Here is a 23089-nt window from a genome sequence, read left to right on the forward strand (position 1 = left end):
TCAGCGCTGCTCCCCTGGGACAGGGAGCCTCCACTGCTCTGCTTTTGTGCAAGGAGCCGGTTTCTCGTTAAACGGGAGTCGGAGGTGGATAAAAGTGGCAGGGAAGCAATTTGCAGTTTCCAGGGACAATGTACGTGGCCTGGAGTGCAGCAATGTCAAGCCTGCAAAACTGGCTTCTATTCACAGGCAAAACTAGGCTTTAAGCACTATTTAGTCTTTTTTTATGTTTGGATTTTATGTATGTATAATATGCTGGGGTAACGATTTGACTGGAAGGGGCTGTACTTTCTATTCCAGCTCAGCTAAGCTCATTGTGTTGCCCATTTAGTCGAATCATCCAAACAAAAAATGTTATGTTAACCACTTCAGTGGAAATCATTGCAGCCTCAAATTTAGTCGTAAAAATGTGAACAAAACGAAAGCTGGAAAAAACAAACAGCAGACACACCAGTCGCTTTTCAGAGGTCATTTCGTTCTTTCGCTTTAATAGTGGAAATTAATCCGAAAGAGGAGGAATGCATGTAAATTTATGGCTGTAGAGTTTAAGCTGTGACGTGCTGATTCCTCAGTCAGAGCAGCCCCTTATCCTTAAGCGGAAATCAGGTCCAGGCTCTGCTGAGAGCGATCATTTGAAAGTTTTAGACGGTACAGCCGGTTCCATCAAACGGCCTCATTAATCGCACGCCATTCAAGTGGAGACGTGACTTTGGCAAGAGTCGACAGACTAGCCGTCCGCGGTACCCTTTCTCCTGCATGTCATGTGATGCCCGAACTAGAGAGTCAGTGATTTTAGTGGCTCAAATAGGGAAAACACAAAAGTCATTTTTTGTCTCAGCAGTGCAAAACAGTCCTTGATGTACCCACACATACGCATGTGTTCTCTGCCCTTACGATTTCCAGGACTACAAGACATCTAGAGGCCTGGTTACAAATCGACTCAGTCATGTTTTGTTTTGCTGTTCAGCTTCTCATGCATTGTTTAACAAAGGAGTGGCTCTCTCCCTTAAGGGGGGGAAGCTTGCAGTCCTCTGGATGATAGTCTTACTTATTTGTCTCTCAGTTGATAGCAGGGGTGTTAATTTTTGAGACATGATCCTAAGCTAGCAGCCAAATGCTCCTTATGGGGAAAAAAGAATCCACACTATTTTTCTTGAGTTAATTTTACAAGCATCTCGAAGTATGGAGTGATGTTTAAGTTAAATCACAAATCTGTCGTAAGTCAATATCTTGTACTGGGTGAGCAGGACCGTAACATAAATTAAGCGGCAAGAAAGGAGGAACAGAATTTTTTCAGCATCACTTGTGCCTAGATATATTTTGTGATAACACGTTTACTTTATCTAAACTGTGGTCCGATGAGAATAGCTTAGCTGTAGCCTGTAGTTTGGACCTAGGTATGTAACAAAACTGTCAGTCTGAGTGACTCATTATTAAGAAGGTGGCTGTTAAATTTGAAATATCCTGCCTCACATGAGCAATTGAATATCCATTAGCCATTTGTAGGACCTCATTTTGTAGACCTCCCAACCCATCTCTTCAGTTCCTACCACCCCATCAGCCGGAATGTTCTTCAATGTCAGGGCCGCTACTTGTAATTGTCAGTCAAGCCATGACAGAAAACGTGGAGTCTAATGCGATGTCAAGTGTGAACGTCCACACCTCTGCTCGTGAAATGGAAGGCCTTACAGACGTGAGGTAAGTCCCTCGGTTCTTCACGCTAGCGCTCATTTAGCGCCGGGCTAACCAAGAGCAAGGCCAGCCTATCAGCAGCTGACAGTAAATGTGGAAGGTATAAAGTGCAGCACCGTTTTAATCCTCAACCGTCGCCTTGGGTTAATGAGGTACAACCCATCACCATTGGCATGCTGCACTTTCTTAATTTAAGGCAAACCAGTTGACATTTTCAGAATTACGGTTTAGAGAACAACCAAAACACTCTGGAAAGCTATGACAGCTTGAATCAAAAGTCACTATAGAACCAATCAAACTATGAAAACATGCAATGAATCCTTTTGCTGTTTGCACCCAGTGACTCTGTTCACCTGATTATTATAGTTACTGAAGGCTACGTTTTAAACCAGTTGACCAACTTTAAAATTTTGTTTGGAGTACAAAACTTTTGATCTGCCAGAGAATGAAATAAAAACCATGAAAATACAGTTTCGTGTCTTATTTCCATTCCGTATCGATTGATAAAATTCCTGCAGAAAGTTACGGACAAGCACAGCGCCCGTCGTGCACACTATAACAAGGTGGCTTGGGACAGGCAGGATAATAATGTGCAAACATTATGGACTGAATCCACAGCATTCCTTTAATTACCGTGAAGCCAGAACAAAAGCCCCCAAAGCACAGGACAACCTGCGTAATCTTTGCGACTAAGTTTTACACGCTTTTGCACGGTTATTCAGGGGTTACGGTACTTTCTGTTCCGCTCACGATCAATGGCAGGGAGCAAAACACAGGGCCGGGATGCCATCGCAGACACGTAAGAGCGCTACTTTCATCATTCACCGCTAAGCTGCCTTCATCTGAATTAGAACCTAATGGGCAGTATATCGGATCTGAAAAGTTACTTATTTAAAATTAATTCATCCTGACATCGCAGAGCGGGCGAAGACCACTAAAACAGCAAATCTAAACAAAATTAATCTTCACGATCAGCCGAGCGTGGCATAACATCAATTCCACGTTGAAAAAAAAAGAGATGTCTGGCCCCAACCCGGCCAACCGTGCGCGTTTCATGCAACAACACTGCTCTGAACCATTCTATTAGACTGGCGGAACCCCTGGAGATTTAAACACATTGACAAGCGCACCTTGTACCAGGATCTTTCTTTCTGCGGCGGTGCTTTTGATTTCTGCGCTCGCACCGCCGCCGCCCGCGTCCTTCTGCACTTCCAGCGTCCTCGGCTGCACGTCCGCGTGAAGCGCACGAGTTTTTGATATCGCGAGCGAAATTCTGCCCCCCCCGATGCAAGGTACTGAGTAGAAGCAGAAAATAGATAGTGACATCCTGACAATACCAGGCCAGATAACTGTGTCTTCAGCAGATTTCCTGAAATCTCTTTTTATTAGCGCTCTTGAAGGCAGACCTGGGACTGCTCCACCGAAAACATCTATTCGCTTAGCTCAGTGCTTCCGAAACCCAGCCCTGGGGCTTAATTAATTACGGTTCCTGACTATGATTCATCCTGACATTTCTCTTTTTTGGAGGGGGGTGTGCATCTGTCTTGTATATAAGAAAAAAACCTTTTTACAAAAGTTTTTTAGACCTTTAATTATACAGTGCAAATTACGATCATTAATTATTTTAAGTAGATTACTTGATGGTTCAATGCCCTTGAATAATTAAATAACCAAATTGCTGATTTTATCCTAATTAAATTGAATGACTATTTTGAAATGCATTTTGAGGTCCATAAGTGAACCAAATCAATGAAAGATATCAAAAATATTTTTTAATTCAAAAACCGCATGTATAATAAACTGCCTACAAGATCCATAGCTTGTAACTTGCCAGTTGCAGCATCTAGATCATAATTTTATAGCAATGCCAGAGGGGGCCATGATTCACTAACCCTTGAGTAAGGCGTAGAATATGAATGGCTCCAATAAAATACCCAGCTGTATAAATTGATAGAACTGTAATGATGTGAAGAAAAAAAGTCCTATTTCCTGGAGTTCTCAAGCAGGTCCCAGCTTTTGTTACGCCCTTTCAATAATGTTTGACCAGCTTGTTACGAGAAATGACACCTTCGGGACAAGAGTCCAAAACACTGCGCCACCTGCTGGTCACCTTTACCACGACCTTTTTTCACATAACGAGGAGGCAGGATGATAATCATGTATTTAAATTTCACTGGCATATCTCTCCATTTATCCAGGACAGCCAGGGTCAGAGTGGGACTGAGTTTCCGTGGCGGGTGTGAGGTGGGTTTGCCAGCAGTGAATTTTGTCAGGCGCGGGGGGGGGGGGGGTCCTGTTGTCCTGTTACTGTTGTGGGGCACAAAGCCGGGGGTGGTGACAGGATGCCAGTCCGTCGCTCACACACCATGGGCAGGCAAGGGTGCCCACTCTGCCTGTCACGTCTTTGAGGTTTGGGAGGGGAATTGTCCAGCACTTGTTTGACGTTGGTACCCCCACATAGCCGTTGTGTCACCCCTTCAGGGCAAACGTTTTTGCAAAATTTCGTTTAGTGTCGACTGGATGCTAAGTAAACCATGCCTTCATTAAGAGTGTCAACTACACTGCAGAATCAAGATGACTTATTGGTGAAATCCCAAATTAACATATCCACAACAGCAATGCATTTCATTTTTGAGCTCTCAGCCACAAAAAATGCCACACTGGGAGAAACCTGCACTGAGATATGAGACAGGTATCACCTTCAGGCACAGAAATCTGCTTGTTGGCAAAGTACAACTGTAAAGTTTGGGCCTTAATGATTGAAAACATCGTCCCTCCGTTCCACACCTACCTCACGACTTTTGCTTCCAGCTGCCAGCGCCCGATTCATGATAATCAATTATTCCTCCCCATTATATCTCTGTGGCTCCTGATCTTCTGATTAAATGTACTATTCACACCATCGATCACCAGCCTCACTGTGTTTCTAAGGCTTTCTGCGCTGTCCGCTTTTCTGAGAAACCCGAGTGACAGCGAAACAGGATAATGGCCTGTGTGTCTCCCACTTCACCTTCGAATGGAACAAGGTCACGTGTGTGTATGTGTGTGGGTTCCATGCCATTTGGAATCTGTATTAAAATCATTATAAAATGAAGTCTTCGTAAGCAGGCAGAATTGTCCGTAAAGTCAGACCTGTCCACACTGTGGGGAGGAAACAAAGCGTAGAACAACTGAAAAACACAGACTGTTACGTCACGGTACGAAGGCGAGCAGGGAAGCAGGGGATAGGAGCCAGGAAGTCAAAAATAACGGGGTTTAATCGGGGAAACAGGACCGGGGAAAGCACACAGACGAACGTCAATGACCGATCTGGGAAACAGTGGGAGATGCGGATTAATATGGACAAGACTAGGCAAACGGAACAGGCAACAGGTGAGAACAATCAGGGAGAAACAGGAGGTATCGAGGTGGGCGTGGCACACATTAGGATCGGACGGAGCGGGGCGTGACACAGACGACCACAAAATTCTTATTATTAACAATATAGTAATTATGACCTGTTTCTCATTTACATGTTTGTCTACCTGTTAAGCTATTCCCATGTTGAAGTATTGCGATTGGAAACAAGTGATTATTACCAGGCAAGGAGATACACAATTGTGATTCATCATACAGTAGCTATGATTGTTCTCCTTTTCTCCTGCCATTGAAGTGTTCCGTATGTTTTTAAATGCCTGTTCCATATGCCTGTGTTCTGTGGTTATTTGATGAGACATAAGGATCTCTAGGGAAAGTTATTCTGTGATGATTGGGAGTAAATTCAACTTAATAAACTATGTCATTAGAGTTTTGAGGACCAGCACAATTGCCTGATGTTCAGTGAAAGGCATTCCTGAAATGAATCTTAATTTGCCATTTGTACAAGTTCATTGGAATGCAGTTTGTCATGTGTACTATATATAGAGATGAGAGCAAAGCCTGGGGTCTGAGCACAGGGTCAGTGGTCCATCCAGCCTTGCTCAAGGGCCCAACAGAATCTGGCGATTTTGGCTTGGATGGGATTTGAACTGGTGACTTTCTCAATAGAGACTCAGTGGCTTAACTTGCTGAGTCACATACTGTCCACTACTATGTGTGTTTCTTGGGAGACACAGCAAGACCCCAGGGTCATGATTAACCAAATGTGAATACGGCAACAGGTCACATAGGTTGCGCATTAGGAAAGGGAGCAGGAAGGACAGAAAGCTCTGTGCGACCCCACTAAACCCTACTGCCTACACAGACCCAGGCCCCGGTAAAATGAGACCCAGACTCGCGGTGCGTGGGGGTTGCTCCAGAGGTGAGAGACAGGGGTGCGATTGAATCGAGACAGATGGTTTCTCTATTCACCTCTTCACAGCAGGCGGGCGGGCAGTGCTGGACCACCATATAAGCCTGGGTTATTACTGCAGCCAGTTTGGTGGCAAGATGGGCCAGGTCATGCCTGGCACAGCCGAGCAATCCGGCCTGCGGGGCAAGGTGTAAATCGTGTCTCTAAGCATTCATCCACCGGAACAAAATCCCAGGCATTGCATGGTCCAGAATCCAGCGACCAGTGTCCTTCAGGAACTGAATTAAGCCTCGATTCTATCAACTAAACCCAGTTATTGTATTTTTTTTCAGCAGTCAGATGAGATTCTAAGCTCCTTTTTTTGAGGGAGTGGGATGGGTGTAACGTCAGCATATTTTACCCTAAGCTTACGGTAGCATTCACACTTCCCCGTGTCGGACCTGAGGGGATTCTTTTGCGCGTAACGCATTATGGAAATTCAACTGATTTTTTTCCCTCCAGTGTGCTTTCATACTCCTGTCAAACGGTGCCCTCACGACACCCTTGATCAAAACCGTAGTTGTTCGCAAATATAGGAGAGAAGGGGGAAGTCTGAGCAAAGCACTTTCTTTTTTTGAAGGGCAAAGCCCTTCGTCAGGCAGGTTTCTCCAGAAAGTTCTTTTTGAGCAGAACTTCATCACGTCCAATGAGGGCCTGATCACCCTGGATCTGGGCAGATGGGAGAGATCGGCCTGCAAACACAGATCGGACTAAGTGGGATGCAGACCACAGAAGGTAATCAGATGTTCTGATGTTATGAAGTGTGTGTTTACTCAATTATCCAGTCTTTTGTTGGTGGTCATGGTAACCCTCATCAGTCAATACTGTAACACTAGGCACCCTGCCATGGGCTGGAATCCTTTCAAAGATATCTAAAGTTACCTTCGGACAGGTTCCAGGCTCTGTAATCCCATATAAGATAAACGGTTATGGATGGATGGATGGATGGATTGATGGATGGATGGATGGATATACAGAGATGTGTGGTCTTTCCATCCTACCAGCTGAAACAGTTCTGTAGCAATACCAGGTTTGTACCTAGTACAGGTGGCACAGATGCCAACTTAAAATGTGGAAAGAGACTCAATGACAGCTTCACTGTGGTGGCGGATTGACTATAAAATATTGCTATTAACCTATAAAGCACTGAATGGCCTTGCAGCAGAATACCTTAGCAGTCTGCTGGCCTTATATAACCCTCCTCGCTTTCTTTGTTCTCAAGGCGCAGGGAATCTGTTAGTACCCAGGGTAGAAAGAGCTACGACAGGCTGCAGAGCTTTCTCCTATAGAGCTCCTCAACTGTGGAATGATCTTCCACCGGATGTACGGGTTTCAGGCTCACGCTCAATATTCAAATCTAGACTAAAAACACACCTGTTTAGTTTAGCTTATAGGGACACTAGCTCTAGCTCTAGCTCTAGCTCTAGCTCCTCACTCCCAGTCAGACCTATAGTGTGAGGTGTAGAGCTGGGTGGGGATCGGTGTCACTGGCTTTGGATAAACTGAATTGACAGTGCTGTCACTCTAGCTTCACAATCGCTTGTGGGATTGGAGTGCTGACATTTCAGGGACTCCCCATGCCTGCATTCCCACCTGCCTCTCCCTCCTACTTAAGCTGCCATAGCCATACCTGCCAGAGCATTGCACTTCATTCTGCACTCACCTAACTGTTAGCACTGTCTATAGTCTCCCCTATTTTGACTAATGGCACATTTTATTTCCCCTACTCCTCCTGGGGGGTGCTGCCTGGAGACCTCAGTCTATCAAGATGTCCAGCACACCCTGCTACATGTGATGTCGCCACTACCAATGACGTCCCTGCATCCAGCTCGCCGTTCTGTCTGTGTCATCTTCCATGTGTGACCCGCTGCCTGCCTTCTGGTTGCCTGGCGATTGGAGGGAGCGTCGGCACCGACTTGTCATCTCCCTCCTGCTCCCCAGTTGTGTCTCAAATTTTATGATTTGGACAGTATGACTCAGCACTCAGCCATCTCTCCTATTTGACTCTCTGGAGGATGAGTCCCTCGCAAGGTTTCTTCCTTCTAAGGAGTTTTTCCTTGCCACTGTCGCCTATGGCTTACTCACTGGGGGCAAAAATAAATTTGTTTGTTGGTTTGTTTGTAAGATTATGGTAGAGGAATGGATTGATTTTGGTTGTGGGCACCCACTTTTAGCATAAACAATCAGATCTCTCTCTCTCTCTCTCTCTCTCTCTCTCTGTCTCACACACCAAAGCATTAAAGCACTTTGTGTCTGGCTTTTGTGGTCTTGCCAGCATTGTCCAGACTACTATAAATTGACTGACCGGTGAAACAGGTGCTGGAGGTATTAATGGATCCAGCCGTTTGCCGCGCGCCTGTGAGTTAATGGGCAGGGGAGGTCGAGGTTGAGGTGGCGGCCTGAATTATGTGCCATTTTTAATTCATCACTTCTGCATATCTGTTTAAACTGCCTCATTGTCCCGGCACTGCAGCAATCAGCTCTGCTAAAAGGTGGGTGTTATACAAGCCATTGATGTTTTTCTCAGAGATGTGAAAAATATAAATCGCCCACAATTGGCATAATCTCACACAATTTAGCACAATTTTGTTCAATTTTTGCTTAAATGCTGTTTTTTTTTGGTCCACAGATGTTGCTCACAGCATGTCAGATGCACTCGCTTATAAAACAATCTAAAATTATAAATGCCAAATACAACCGAGAGTACAAAATGTCACTAAAAACAGTCTTCTACTAAAGAAGTACTTTTTAAACTGAGTTTAAACAGTCCTGGAACTACACAATCAATCAGTGTGATTAAAAAAAATCCTTTTAAAACAGTATGAACTCAAACAGCAACGCTGGAACAAAATACCAGAGGTCATTTCGGTTAAGGGAGGTTGGATGTGGGGCTCTTTAGGGTCTGGTTGGATCAGGCTGTCACTGAGATGAATTAGTACCTTGGGCAGCAAGCTTTAAAAATGTTTTAAGATTGAGTGGCGAAGCAACCGTTCTTTAAGAAGTCAAAGATTTCTTACATTCTATGTCATGCCACTGGACCATCACACATTTTGAGAGTGAGAGACGTGGCATCCTCATGGCCTGCCTCTCTGCCTCTGTCCTCATTTGTAGTGGACTGGCATCCTGTCCTCCGCTGTCTTTGAAACGCTACATTTGCCCTTTCATCCTTTTCATCCACAGGGAAAAAAGATCGTCTTTTCCGACGGGGATTGCCTTTTTTTTCTTTTTTTTTTTTCTTCCCAGAGGCCTGATGGAAAAATATACGCCAATTTTCGGTCCATTGATTCAAACTGCCGTTAATCTCCCCACATTAATACCATTCAATCGTCGCTCCATTTCCGATAAACGCTCGTCCGGCAGAGGGCTGCGGGAGCCCTGGAGCCTATCCCAGGCACTGCGTGGGGCGAGGCGGGGGACGCCGTGAATCATAGGGCGCGAGGCGGGGGCCACCACGGACAGGAGTGCCGGGCCGTTACTGGGGCAGGCACACGCAATCACACACCAAGGGCAATTTAGAGACACCGATCCACTGAAAACTGCATGGGATTATGGGAGGAAAACTAAGCATCCAGTGGCGATGCATGTAAACCCAGGCAGAAAATGCTAACTCTACACACATCCACAAAGCTGGGGCGTACCACCCACTGAACAAGGGGTGATTTTAGGATTTTATTATAATTCATACAAAGGGGCTAACCTTTTCATTAGCCAATGATATTTTTTGAATCATTGAGTGACAGGGGAAGGGGCACTGAAGGGGCCAATCAGTTTTCCGCTGTGACTTCACCTCTGAAATTAACAGCACTGCTGAATTAATACATCATTTAAATAAGACCTGAGCCTCATCACATGGGAAGGTCACCTCACAAGGTCACACGCTGCACTTTTGTTGGTCCTGCCAACTCCTTGACTGACAAACAGAATAATACGTTAGTGTCAACCATAACGATTTACCCTTGAAGCAGCACCCTTACTCTCATCTTGTCACTTAAAGGTCGGGAGGAAATCCACTATCCCTACATATGTTCCTCCCCCCCCCCTCCATTGTAATGGTGTCACCGTGGAGGCCCAGCATGGCACACGCTGTGAGCTGTCTCTCTCACGCCTTTTACACGCCTTGCACACGTCAAGCCCGTGCTTACCGCCCGCTGAGCAAACGGATCCATTACTCCTGACGACAATGGAATGAGGATACCTGCAGACAAGGAGGCAGCTGCCTCTGGAGATCCAGGGTGTGTCTAATGTGGGTGATTAGCATTAGTATCACTGGCACGCCCCCTGCAGGTCAGATTTGTCAAAACTTCAAAAAAAAAAAAAAGCTTAAACTGACAGGCAGGAAAGGGGGTGGGGGCACGTCACACGGACACGGCAGGGTGCCAGATGAGGAGGCCTGTCTCCACAATTGCTTCCCTGACATGCGAATCATGTAGATTCCATGTGGAGCCTCCGTTGAAAACATCACACAAACAATTGAACGTGATGAAAGCACCAGAAAAGTACCCAAAACGCCATTTTCAGTCCATGAATGTCAAACGATACATTAGAATTGCTTGGATTTAAAGTTTTTGAGGCACCGTGGTTCATTAGATAGCACTGTATACTGTACATTGTATGTTATTGTATAATGTATGTATTTTGTATATGGAATTAAATTGTATATTGTATGTATACTTTAAATCATGTATTTGTCCTCACTGTTTGGTATTTGATGGTATTTATCGTTCTATATAAGAGGCTGGAGTGGTGGCTTTGTGGTAGTAATCAAAAGGTTGCTGGTTCAAATCCCATGAATGCTGGCAGTGGATCTACTCCACTGGGCCCTTGACCTGCAATTGTTTTGTTCTGGATATGATGTTAACCTACATCCAGGTCCCCATCAGTCAGGGAAAAATTGGGGGTGGCAGGATTGATTGGCCACTGGAAAAAAACTCACGCTGGTCAATTCGGGCAAGTGTGGTGCTCATCCCCCCCCCCCCCCCCCCCCACCATGTCTACATTCAGGTTCTCATCCCTGAGGTGGTTCGTTGTGTAGTGGGTGTGGCAATGTGCTGAACCTGTGTGTGTGTATATGCTCCTCTCCTCTCTATCACTGTGTGAACTCTGAAGGATGATGCATTGCATTGTACTTGTATAAATGACAATAAAGCCTTTGAATCCTTGTCACCACACACCACTAGAGATGGGAGTTTTTTTCGCCCCTAGTTTACTCCAGCAGTCCAAAAGCATGACGTTTGGTTAGTTGTGTGTCTGTGTTAAATGCAGAAAAAATGTGGAAAAACCCTGTTATATTAAATGTGACAAAAAACTTTGACCTTGTGGGGACATTTTTTTCGGTCCCCACAAGGGAAAACTCATTCGTATAAAAAACACATGAATTGAAAAAAACTAAAAATGCCAAAAGTCTTGTATTTTGTGTGGTAACTTAAGTAACATGGTTAATGTTAGGGTAGAGGGTAAGGTTGACAATGTTGGATTTAGGCTTTTTCCCATGGAAATGAATGCATGGTCCCCACAATGATACAGATGGATACATACATGGATGCCCTGCTATGGACTGGCATCCTGCCAGGGTGTCCTCTCCCTCGCTTCCTGGGAGATGGCCCAGCATCACTGCATCCATGTGCTGGATGATTGATTATGTGAGATGGATGGATGGCTTTTCATTGTTGGGGTTATTTTGTAACAAAATATTGTTTTTTTTCCCTGGCTGAGTATTATTGGCTGCATCTTCATTTCTGCAACTTGGCAAAGCGCCGGCTCAGCTGACAGACTCATCCCACAGAGTGGATTTAAACCCTCAGGTAATGGAGTCCTTGTCCAGTCTGGAAGACAGAGGTGGTGAATAGTGTGTTTGTGAAGCCAGGAAGGGCTGAACAGCAGATAACATGGGGGCAGATTCAATGTCTATTGTTTCTCTTTTGCGTAATTCAGCTTCACTTCACACTAGTTTAGACCAGCGCTGGGATTTTGCTGGTAAAACACGTCAAAACCACACTGTGCTTCCATATCTTACCACCAAGAAATCCTCTCTGTAGTTAAATCTGAAACCTATGAAGTAACAGCAGCCCCAGCAAATCCAAAATGATATCCTTTGGGGCGGGGTTTCAGGTGCCCTTGCATCTTATATGAAAACCAGAAAGGAACATAATCTGTTGCCATTGTTGCATGGATGTCTCAGAGCTCCTAGTGGACAATGCAGCCGGAATTTCACATTGAAAATATGAGAAAAATGACTGATGCATCCAAGAACGCGAAAATTCCATAATCCTACCTGAACACCTTAAAGCAAACCGCACATCCACAGAGTGAATGTGAAGAATGGTGCAAACAAGGTCTCATGACCTGAAAACTGGTGATTTGTCATGAAGATAGCATGCTGGAATGGAGAACTGGACGGCTAACTGAGAAGATCTTTTGCAGTGTTCATCCATGCTGCTCTGGCAGGAAACCAGAGACGGAGCCTGAAACTGCATACTTGCTTGCTATGTAGTAGGTGAAATACAGTATGCAAAGTAAACAGTATATCTGAATCCTCAGGATGGATAAGACAGTAGGCGAACGGTAGCCGGAAGACATACTACATTCTGTGCAACCGATGGACGCTACGCTATCCCACAAGGCCACTGAGCGGCAAAGAACAGCGAATGCTCAGAAATGCCAAAGGACTTGTATTTTGTTTGGTTACTTATGGGCCCTACCAGGGTAAGGTTGTCATTGTTGAGATTTGGGTTTTGCCCATAGAAATGAATGGACGGTCCCCACAAAGGTATGACTATAGGTCTGTATGTGTGCGTGTGTGTGTGTGTGTGTGTGTCATCAGATGCCCCCGTGGTTCTCGGAGGCGTAGAGGCAGAGAAGGTAGCAGAGTGACTGAGCGAAGCAGGGCCACACAATGAGCCAATCAGACAGGGTTTAACTTAATTGCATGGCAGTAAATGGGTCTAGCTGTCCACATTAATACTGGGATGGGGGGCGGCTTTGGAAACAGCTGAGCCCTGACTCCACGGCCCCCAAACGAATGCGGCTCTCAGACCGTCACCTGCCTCTCTAAATCCGCCCCCATCTGACTCGGTAAATTCTGCCGTCTTACCTCTGACTCTGTCTGCCAGGGCTTAGAGGAAGGGTTTATGATTTCAGTTATGAGCTGAAGAGCAAATTGCAAAAAAAAAAGAAGGGGGGGGTAGCCATATGTCAGGGCACTGCTGGGAATGTGAAATGCGGATGTGAAATTGCAGCCAGACACCTAATAGCTCCCTGTTCTGCTCCTTCTTTATATATATGCCAGTTTGAATATTTAATGGAGGGAGGCAGGTGTCCACAGGCAAGTAAGAGGCATGTACAAGTGAGGCTGGTAACTGCTGAAAAAAGCCTAGTGAAGAGTGGGGTCTGGTGGAACCCCCACCTTGGTGAATGAAATCCTTTCCCATTTACCCCCTTAGCATAACTAATATGCACAGAAAGCCTTATGTGCTGCAGTATCAGTGCTGTGAGGTTATTACGCCGTTTCGCATAAACCACTGGCTGTGACTTCCTACTCTGGGGTGACATTGCAGTTTTGCGAGTCTGTCCTGAACCCCATAAACTGGCAAACAGCCTTAGCTATCTCAGTGCCTCAGACAGGGGGGCGGCACCGGACAATGTCTTGGTTACACAGAAGGTTCTGGAGAGTGCTAAAATGGACAAAGATGACCGATAACCTAAGTTCAGATGAAAGCCCACTCGTTCGATGGCTACGTTCCCCTTGATAAACTCAAAGATACAAGGCTTGGTTGTTTGAGTCATTCCCTCGGAACTTAATGGCTGTCATGTACTGCAGCAGTTTCTGGAGACGGCACAAAAGGTCTCGGATTCCCTCATTTATCACGACGAACAATAGCTCAAAATTCGATTTCACTCCTCCAACAAAGGGGCAAGGAAATTAAATTGAGGCTGAATCAGACAGATCTGTTTCAGGACTATGATGACATTAGAATGCATCTATTAGAAATAGCAAAAGTGAAAAATAAAGGTGCTGTCAACTAGATCCGCATTCATAGAAGGAGCGCAACATTTAAATGGATTGTAGGAGCATAAAGATGTCTTTGGAAAAGCTCTGATGATGCAAATGCCCAAAGTGGTTAAGTGCATGAAATTATTAGTTGTGTTTACTTTGCGCTTTCATTTGTTTAACTGAAGGCCTCGCCTGAGATGGCTATAGGGAAGCATGTGTAGATTCAAATTCAGAATTTCATAAAGCAATTTTAGTAGTTTTGCTTGCCTCAGCTAATGAAATACAGCAGGACCAGTATGTGGGTTTAAAGAAGACCATCTTGGTGTTTTAGTGGGGGGGGGTCTGAGCTCAGTTAACCTAAGGGGGTGAATCTTTAATCAGGAAAGGAGGGTGGTGTGGGTCTACATAGTTCCTCATCCAATCAACTGAAAAGCTGCTGGGATTGGTGGATGGGAGCATGTAGCAGCTGGCAACCGCTATGCGGAGAAGAGATCAAAAAGGCTGATTGGTTGAGATGGAGTAGGGTTGAGACATACTCAACGGTTACCTCAAGTACCAAAATCTGTGGCCCGGTCTTGTATAGCTCCAGTAAGTGTCTAACTATGGAATTAAATCTACCAGATCCAGGAGCACAATGGCAAGCATCATTGGCCAACCCTCCGCTGTGTGGCTCAACGCACTGAACCCTGGGAAGGCAGAGCTTCAAAAATGTCCCGCTTTACCTGAAGCAGTGCACCTGTTTTTATATAAATATATATACACACACACACACACACAGTGGACCTGTGACTCAGTAAGCACTTTCAGGAATGGACCTCAACGTAGTCCGATGCATTACATAAATGACATTTAAACAGGCCCGGTAGGTCATTCAGATATTCAATACAGCACTTCTAGAACCTACAGGAGATTTGCAGGACAGGGCACCAGCAACGCTGGCCCCACGCATCGATTTTCCAGCAACAAAAGTTGAATTCATTTTCTCAACAGTCAAACATACCTGAAGGTTAATACACTGCTTTGTTAATCTGTCGTGTTGCTTGGAAGTCCACCTTCCTTTTCTTTGTTTGTGGCCCGTCTCTCCATCCGCTGCCTCATTGTGTACGTGTGGGACGTGCTGTCGTTTCTCCTCCAAACACAAGGAGTCTGCCATCTTGCAGGTCCACATCGTGATGGATGGCGACGCTGATCGCCCCCCCCCCTTCCCACATATCCCCCACCCACAATTATCTGGCAGCTGCATCTGGGAGCACATGCGGGCAGTCGATGGCTGTCTGGACATGATGTCTGAAACTATGATAATGTTGCTGCTGGAAGGTCTTTAGTGATTGGTTAATCACACTTCCATCGACAGGTGCGACGGGTAGACTGACCAATCACAGACCTCATGGATGGCACAATTGCATCACTAAATCCTACTTAAATCATATGACCAGCTTTTTCCTGAGATGGTTTCTCTTACCTCAGAGCATAACCTCCAATGAGCAGCTCCTGGTCAGCCCAGCCCTGCTTTATCTGAACTGGGCTTTAACACTCAAGCCAGGTACAGACACTCTCAAACAGCCCAACAAGGGTAAGGAGGGAAGGCCTCTCTGGGCAGTGATATCATCCAGAAGCTCCAGTATTAATTACAGGTGGCAGCAGGGAGCAGGACATCATCTGGGGCCAGGTTATCAGGCCACTAGCAAGAGAGAACGGTCCTACAGAGCTCAAAGCTGCCTTTTTCCATCCATTAAGGTGCAATTTTTTTTCATGACGATTGCTAATGGCTTTTAAAAAATCTATCACAGGCATTTTTCTGTCAGCCTTTCTATGATACACACCGTCTATAATCACAGTGCCAAGGGACACGCTGCTCCAATTTTATGTAGACGAAAAAAGAAAAGTTACAGTCTGCTCCATAGTTCTGAGCAGTTTATACCATGAGATGAGCAGAGTTGCAGGTCTGTTATACATCACAGAACTGCAGGACTGGGTATATCACAATTATTCTGATACCATAACCTCATGACAGCCAGCAACAAAATCTGTGCAGGCATGGGGGAGGGGGAGGAATGAGAGAGAGACAGAGAGTGAGAGGAGGGAGGAAGAAATTGTTACTCGCTTCGTATTTAATTTGCACATTATACCCTGAGAACATGTAACAATTCAGAAGCAGGGTGTGTTTTGCATGCTATTTATTCACGGGTGATAACAGGGAATTACAGTGGTATTAGGCCTTTCCTACGTAGCCGCCTGGCAGGCCTCCATCAGAAGCCATATTTCCATCTCATGCATGCAGAACATCGTTTGAGAGGATTCATACATCACAGCGTTTATGGCTGTGACAGGGCACCCAGCTTGGAGAAAATTCTGGAGTTTCACCCGGGCACAGGGTGTGTGAGAGTGAAATGTGGAGGGGGGGGTGGGTGAGGGGGGTCAAAATTCCTTACGTAAACTAAGAAGATATTTAGCAAGGGATGAGTGGACTTGGCAGAACTCCGTCAGTAGAGAATCCAGGTCTTCAGACGGGTTCTTTGTTGCTTGCCTTCGATTTGGCAATTCCAGGCGTAAATGTCACCTCACTTCAAAGCAGAAAAGTGCCCTCCATTTACCGACCGCAGTTCAGACGGCACTCTGGGGCCACGTAATTACTGGAAGAGAAACATATGGAGGAAAAACAAACTTTCAAGAAGACAGTGTTTTTGTTTCTTTGAGGTGATGGGCGGGGGCAGGGAGATGGATGTGGCTTTAGCATGTGATTAACTCTAAACCCCAACAGATTCCCCAGGACGGACACCCCCCAGTGTACCGTTTGGGTTTAGCCATGCATGGGATGTCACATTTTCATGCCCTGGGCTTCTCCCAGTTGGACAGGGTCTGAAAGCAGGGGATTTACCACACCAGGTTTCCTGTGAGATGACACGCAAAGCAGATGTGAATAAATTACATTTCGGGGTATGAAGGGGAGGAATGCCTGTCTCTGTCCCCCAAACATATATGTGCCATGCTGACCACATCCCCCCCTAGAAGAAGGTACAGCGAGATGTGAATCCGCTCTGCAGTCCAACCACGTGCAACATTTCAATCGCACTTTAATGCATGGCTATAGCTTTCAAAGAAAGAAATTAATAAATAACTGCCCACACAGGTTATTGAAAGAAAAGAAATAATAGTTCCTTGTGTATTTCATTTCCTCAGTGTGCTGATGAATACTGGGGGGGCTTCCCAACCTTTTCATGGCTCATTCAGCCCCTAAACGCACCTCTTTGCTGAGTCTAATTCCCCCCTGAAATCACGCAAATGGCCCAGGCCAGCGCTGGGCCCCGCTTTGAGCCTCACGCCTGAGCCAATAACGGCCCATCTCGCCCTGCCAAGCAACCAGCCCTGCTTATCGCTCTCGCTCTCTCTGTCCATATGGGGCTAATAGGATTGGCCCCCGGTTCCCCGGGACCCCATGGTGGACGTGTCTGGGAAGGCTGAGAAAAGCATACGGAGGGGAGGGAGAGTCGTCTCCAGAACGGAAAATTGACGCCAGGCTGTCTTGAGCCTGGCGTGCACGGGTACGTCACGCGAGGCAGATGTCAGGGATCAGAGGGTGATTCATATCGTTGTTCCCCATAACGTGATGCCTGTATGCGCTTTATAACATCTTTAATTTGCTATTCTTGTGTTTTTTGTTTTCATCAGATGACTGTGTGTTTCCGAGGTGGTAAGGCCACCCACTGGGCACCTGCTGGGCACCTCATAGACTCGCTCTGTGCTCCCCCTCAAACCCGCCTAGGCTCTAAGCGAGCACTCAGTTGCGAACAAGCAAACCAAGATTAAATATTGATTTTTTTTATTTTTTTTTTTGCTGTTAAAAATTGATACACCGATGATTTGAAGTCGGAGCTTTGGGGCACACAGCAAAATAAGAAAATGTCGCCCTTTTGGGAGACCGGCTCAGCTTTCCGTAAAAGCGCGTCTCCACGGGCTGGTCCCCCCGGAGGACAGCGGACGCTCCGATTAATATCTCAGAAGCTGTGGTCGCTTCCGGGGATTCTCGCATCGGCTGTCGGCGTCGTTTTAAGGGGACCCAGGGTGGGATGCTGACACAGAGACAGAGATGGAGAGACGGTCCCATTAAACGCTCAGAGACCGTTTCCTAGATACACTCATCCAATCGAACCTGTGGCCCAGCGATTCTCCTGAAGAGACGTCCAACTGATGTAGTAATTCAGTTTGCGCAGACAGGGTCATTCATTCGCATTTCCACAAATAAAATAAAAACAGCCTGAGACGGCCCGCAAAACAAACCTTAGAAATGACATCTGTCTGCCCAGTTTACCCAGTAATAGACGTGTGGGTTGAAAGGGACGTATATTTAGGTTGTGCAAAAGAAAATATCTGTTGGTCCTGCCTTTCAGAAAAGCATCCATGCCAATTCTACCTTTCCCCCCACCTGATTAAAATTAGTGCCACAGGGAAAAGCGGAGGCCCGATTCGTCTTGGCGACAGGCGACACGGGAATCGTGAAGCGAATCTCGAGTAGGAAGGGAACCGATGAACAGGAAGGAAATGTTGCGGGTGAAAAGTCAGGCATGACCGGCGTCCTTGTGGCACGGGTTGGCACATCGACGGAGCCCCTTTCCCAAACACAAAAGCCCAGGTGAGCGTGAATTGGAAATCGTTCCCTTTTCCGTGTGGTTTTTTGTCTCTCCTCCTTTTCCACGAGCCGTACAGGAAGTAGCCTGAAATGGAAGATTCTCTGAGGCATTCACCGCGACTCCGGGAGACATTACCATTCATGGCGGAGCGGGGGCTCTCTCAATAGGGCTCCTTTTTCCTGTCCTTCCCCCTTCCTATATAAACAGGGATCAGATCAGTGAGCCAGGTTTCACAGCTGGCCTGTCTAAGGAGCATTCAGGAGCACAATGGATCTCCTAGCCCCCCCCACCCCAGAAGCAGGTTGTGCAGTACATGGGGGGGGGGGGCAGGAGGGGGGTCTGCAACTGATATAGTCATTGTGTCATTGCTGGGTTTGGAGAGGCAGTTGGCACCAAGCCAGGCATGTTTCTGTGTGTCTGTGTGTGTGTGTGTGTGTGTGTGTGTGTGTGTGTGTGTGTGTGTGTGTGCGTGTCTGTGTGTGTGTGCATGCGCACGTGCAGAGTTGGGGCACAGACAGATCACTGGTTGCTGAAGGAGATAAGCACATATTTCGTGTCACAACATACTAACCAATCCAATAACCACCCCCACCCCAGAGCAGTCACCCCCACTCTGGAATCACAGTCTACAATGGGACCTGTCATGACACTTCTCGCTGAGTTTTTTACCCAGAAGCTCAGGGAGCGACGAGAGGCCCGGACTGATCTTCTCTCACATATCACTGGCCCACCCTGGACGCACATATCGATTACGGCCTCAGTTACGAAATCCTTACCCACAATCCCTTGCAAAGAGGTCCTGTTTTCAACACTGCCTTTTTTTAAAATTCTCTGTATCTGGAAGAGGATGCTGGGTCATTTATGTTCCAGTTTCTCTATTATCCTGTCGTCTGCCAAGATAACATTGAGCATTATTTTATTTTATTTTAAATGATCTCAGTATTTTAATATGTTTTAATGTGTAATATGTTGTTCTCTGCCAGAACACATGGTTACCTGTAGCTTTACCTGTACATACCTGTACCTGTCTTCAAACATAACAATTTTTTTCATACAGATATTGGTGGATTCAACTGGCACATCATCTTGGTTCCTCCATACAGTACAATTAATCCCCACACTACACCTCCGAAACCAACACCCACTTACCCATCCATATGTCAAGCTTCTCACTTGCCAGTGTGATTCCAACGCAACTGGAGGTTCGATTGCGGTGAAGCTGACAAAACATTAAACTCCTGAAGGCCGTTCTGCAGGTTAATCAGAACCAGATCGACACCTTCTATGGCTGGAGCAGGACATAACAGAGACACTTAAAAAAGCAGAACCCCTTTGCAACAGAGGTCAACGAACCTGCATAATGTGAGAGACTCTTTTTTTAAGTAGAAAATCTTGTCACATCAAAGTCGGCCTTTTCACCTTCTTATCTGAGATTGCGTTCCTTTAATGCCGGAGATCTCCCCACCCGAGTGCCATGGCAGTACTGGTGCAGAGCTGGTCACTGGGCTTCCTCTGTGACTCTCCTTTCAAAATAATGATCCTCTTTGAACAATTGGGCTCATTTTCAGCCTTTGATTCATCCCTGATAGATCCCACAGAGGCGTGGGGTGCATCGTTCAACCCACACATCTTTTTACAGCCCCTCCCCATCCCCACAGACTCACCAACATGTGGGAAAACAAGCCCCCACACAGGTCCCCTTGACTGGAAAGGCCATAGTGGAGACGCGGTCCCGTCCTTGGGATCTCCTTTTTAACAGATGCTGTGTGATACACACACGTGACCTTTGACCCCTCCTATCTTATGTTTGACCTCCCTTAATTCATTGCATTTCAGTGGCATGGGGGAAGCGAAGCACAAGAGGAAGCGGTGTCTTTTTCAGCCTGTCCGTTGCCGTGGTATCTGTTGCCACGGCACGCGGATGAGAGCTCATTGTAAGCTACAGAATGCAGGCATGTTGTGGCCTCATGTGCCATGTGGTGGGTTAAGACCCAAAGACGGATCAGCGGCGGGCACCGGTGCCAAAGACCACGTCCGAAGCAGGATGGAGGGGCCCCGTCGATACGTCCACGCTTCTGTTTTCCACGTCGCTCTCCGTGGCGAGCCTGGGCACCCGGCGAGGTTCGCTCACATCCGAAGATACACCGGGCAGAGATGGCAGATGGTGCTCAGCAGCAAGCAGGAAACACAGGAGCTGCACGGGATGGGGGGACGTTTTCTGCGGGGGTTCACCTGCTGCTAAGCGGCCCTCGATCCATGCACCCGCCAACCGCAGGTGGCTCGGTCCCCTTCTCCCACAGACAGGAAGCGAAAACCTGTTAGCAAACTACCTAAACGAATTGTGCTCTTGAAGCTTATTGACAGCTGATTGAGGGTCCAGGTTGCTCCCATTAAAGCTATCGGTGTGGTTGAGATCGTACTCTACTGAGTCCATGGTCTGGGATTCACAATACCCTAGCTGCTGTGTGTTTCGTAGTTGGGGGGCAGTACGTGGCCCAGCAGGTTAGGTCTATGCCCTTGATCGGAAGGTTGCTGGCTTGAATCCCCTCCTCGGCAGAATACTCACATGTCTGATGGACCGTAGAGGCCTTTAATGTTCCTGGGGAAGCTGGATAAATGGCCCAAACTTCAGTATCAAAGCTTGTACTTGAGCAAATGGCACATAAAGTATCATTCCATAATTTTTGGTGTGGGTCGGTATGCCGTACCCATGATCAGAAGGTCACTGGACCAGAGTTAGTGATTCCACCACTGGGCCCTTGAGCAAGGCCCTAATCCCACAATTGCTCCAGGGACCGGTTGACCCTGCTTGCTCAGTAATACGTCACTTTAGATAAAAGCCCTGATAAATAGACGTGATGTATTGGGAGGGAGCATATTGAACCAGTGTTTTCCGTTTCCCTGTCATTCTTCCAATCTCACTTCATTGGGGACTGTGATTTAATGATGTCAAGTTCCAAGCACTGGAAGGCAGCCATGATGCCCATGTGCGTGTCTGCATGTCGAATAAAAGCACGCCCCCGCTCCCCCCGCCCCCCCCCCCCACCCACCCCCGTGATGTCCTTCCTGTCCTGCTGCAGAATGAAGTCGCACAGGATGTGGATGGTTAGGTCACCTTTCCAGGCGTCTGGATGAGTGCAAAGGTATGAAAGACGACAGGTGTGTCGTGTTCATTTGGCCGATGGACTTCAGAGAGCAGCAGTGGATGTGGGGGTGGGGGGGAGACACAGGCAGAACGCTGAGGCAAGCCAAAGCGATCCTCTATTCCACTCGCGTGCTCGAAGCTGCCCTTTCCGGGTTTGGGACAAGACCTGCCAAGTGGATTTGTCTTCTGGCAGTTCTTCCGGAGGTGCTCGGAATACAGAGACCTGGAGATGAGTCCGAGGATGGATCCGGTGACCTGCTGCTGGAGTGAAGCCAGCACCTGCTCTAAGACGATAACCTGATTACCGCCAGCAGTGCCGGCTGAGAGACGAGTCTCCTTTTTACTACATATCCATATCATCAGCTAATGCTAAGTCTTTAGCCACTACGGTACCTTAAAACCTGTTCATTGTTCCACCTCAGTTACTTATGCACACTGTATAACTCCCACAGGGAAGGGCGTCTTAGTATACCGTGCACCTTTAAGCATTCACATACCAAATAAAGTTAAAAGCCTTAAAACCATTGGCATGCTTAATTCTTAATCTAAGCCTGCATCATTTTCGTACTGTTATGTTAGCTATTTTGTATTAGGTTCAAGCCACATTTCATTAAAAACTACAAGATTTTCTCATAGGTTTTAAATCCCAGAACAATTAGAATATAATAAATGTTAGCTGCCCCATCTATCTCATCCCCTGCAACACTTCAAGAGAGTGAGGCGTTTGACATTAGCTAATGTCTTTCCCGCTATGTGACTGATATAGACTAGTTCCAGTGGCGATGTTCACCACCACCCAAACCATGCATTTGCATGGGGCCACTAAGCCTTGCAGACCCCCTGTTGGCCACAAACATTCATACACTCCAGGACACATAGTAACTGCAGAAACAAACCTGCCCCTGATTAGTTCACTTTAAGCCTCATATTAAGGCTTATTTCATATATATATATATATATATATATATATATATATATATATGTACAAAGAAGTTATCATGATACATATATAACCCCTGTGCTGGTTCCCATTTGTCTCCTTTGTGATTCTAACAAGGTTCCTGAGAGGAAAGTGGCCTGGAGTCATGGCCCATTGAGAGCCTACAGCTATCAGTCCATGGATCCTGATTTACACTAAGAAAAAGCGCAATTTAAGTTAAGTAACGGACAGATTCATATTCAAATTCATATAACTGAGCTGTGTGATTGGCCCCTGTTTTTTTTGTATTTGCAGATCATGCGCCCATACCCCTAAGGCAACAAAGTGATGTCATAAAGATACCAAGGACACCCCCGCAGTTTTGAATCCGCAAACGCAACACCGTTGT

This window comes from Paramormyrops kingsleyae, chromosome 3 (genome assembly GCF_048594095.1).
Source record: "Paramormyrops kingsleyae isolate MSU_618 chromosome 3, PKINGS_0.4, whole genome shotgun sequence".
Taxonomy (NCBI): Eukaryota; Metazoa; Chordata; class Actinopteri; order Osteoglossiformes; family Mormyridae; genus Paramormyrops; species Paramormyrops kingsleyae.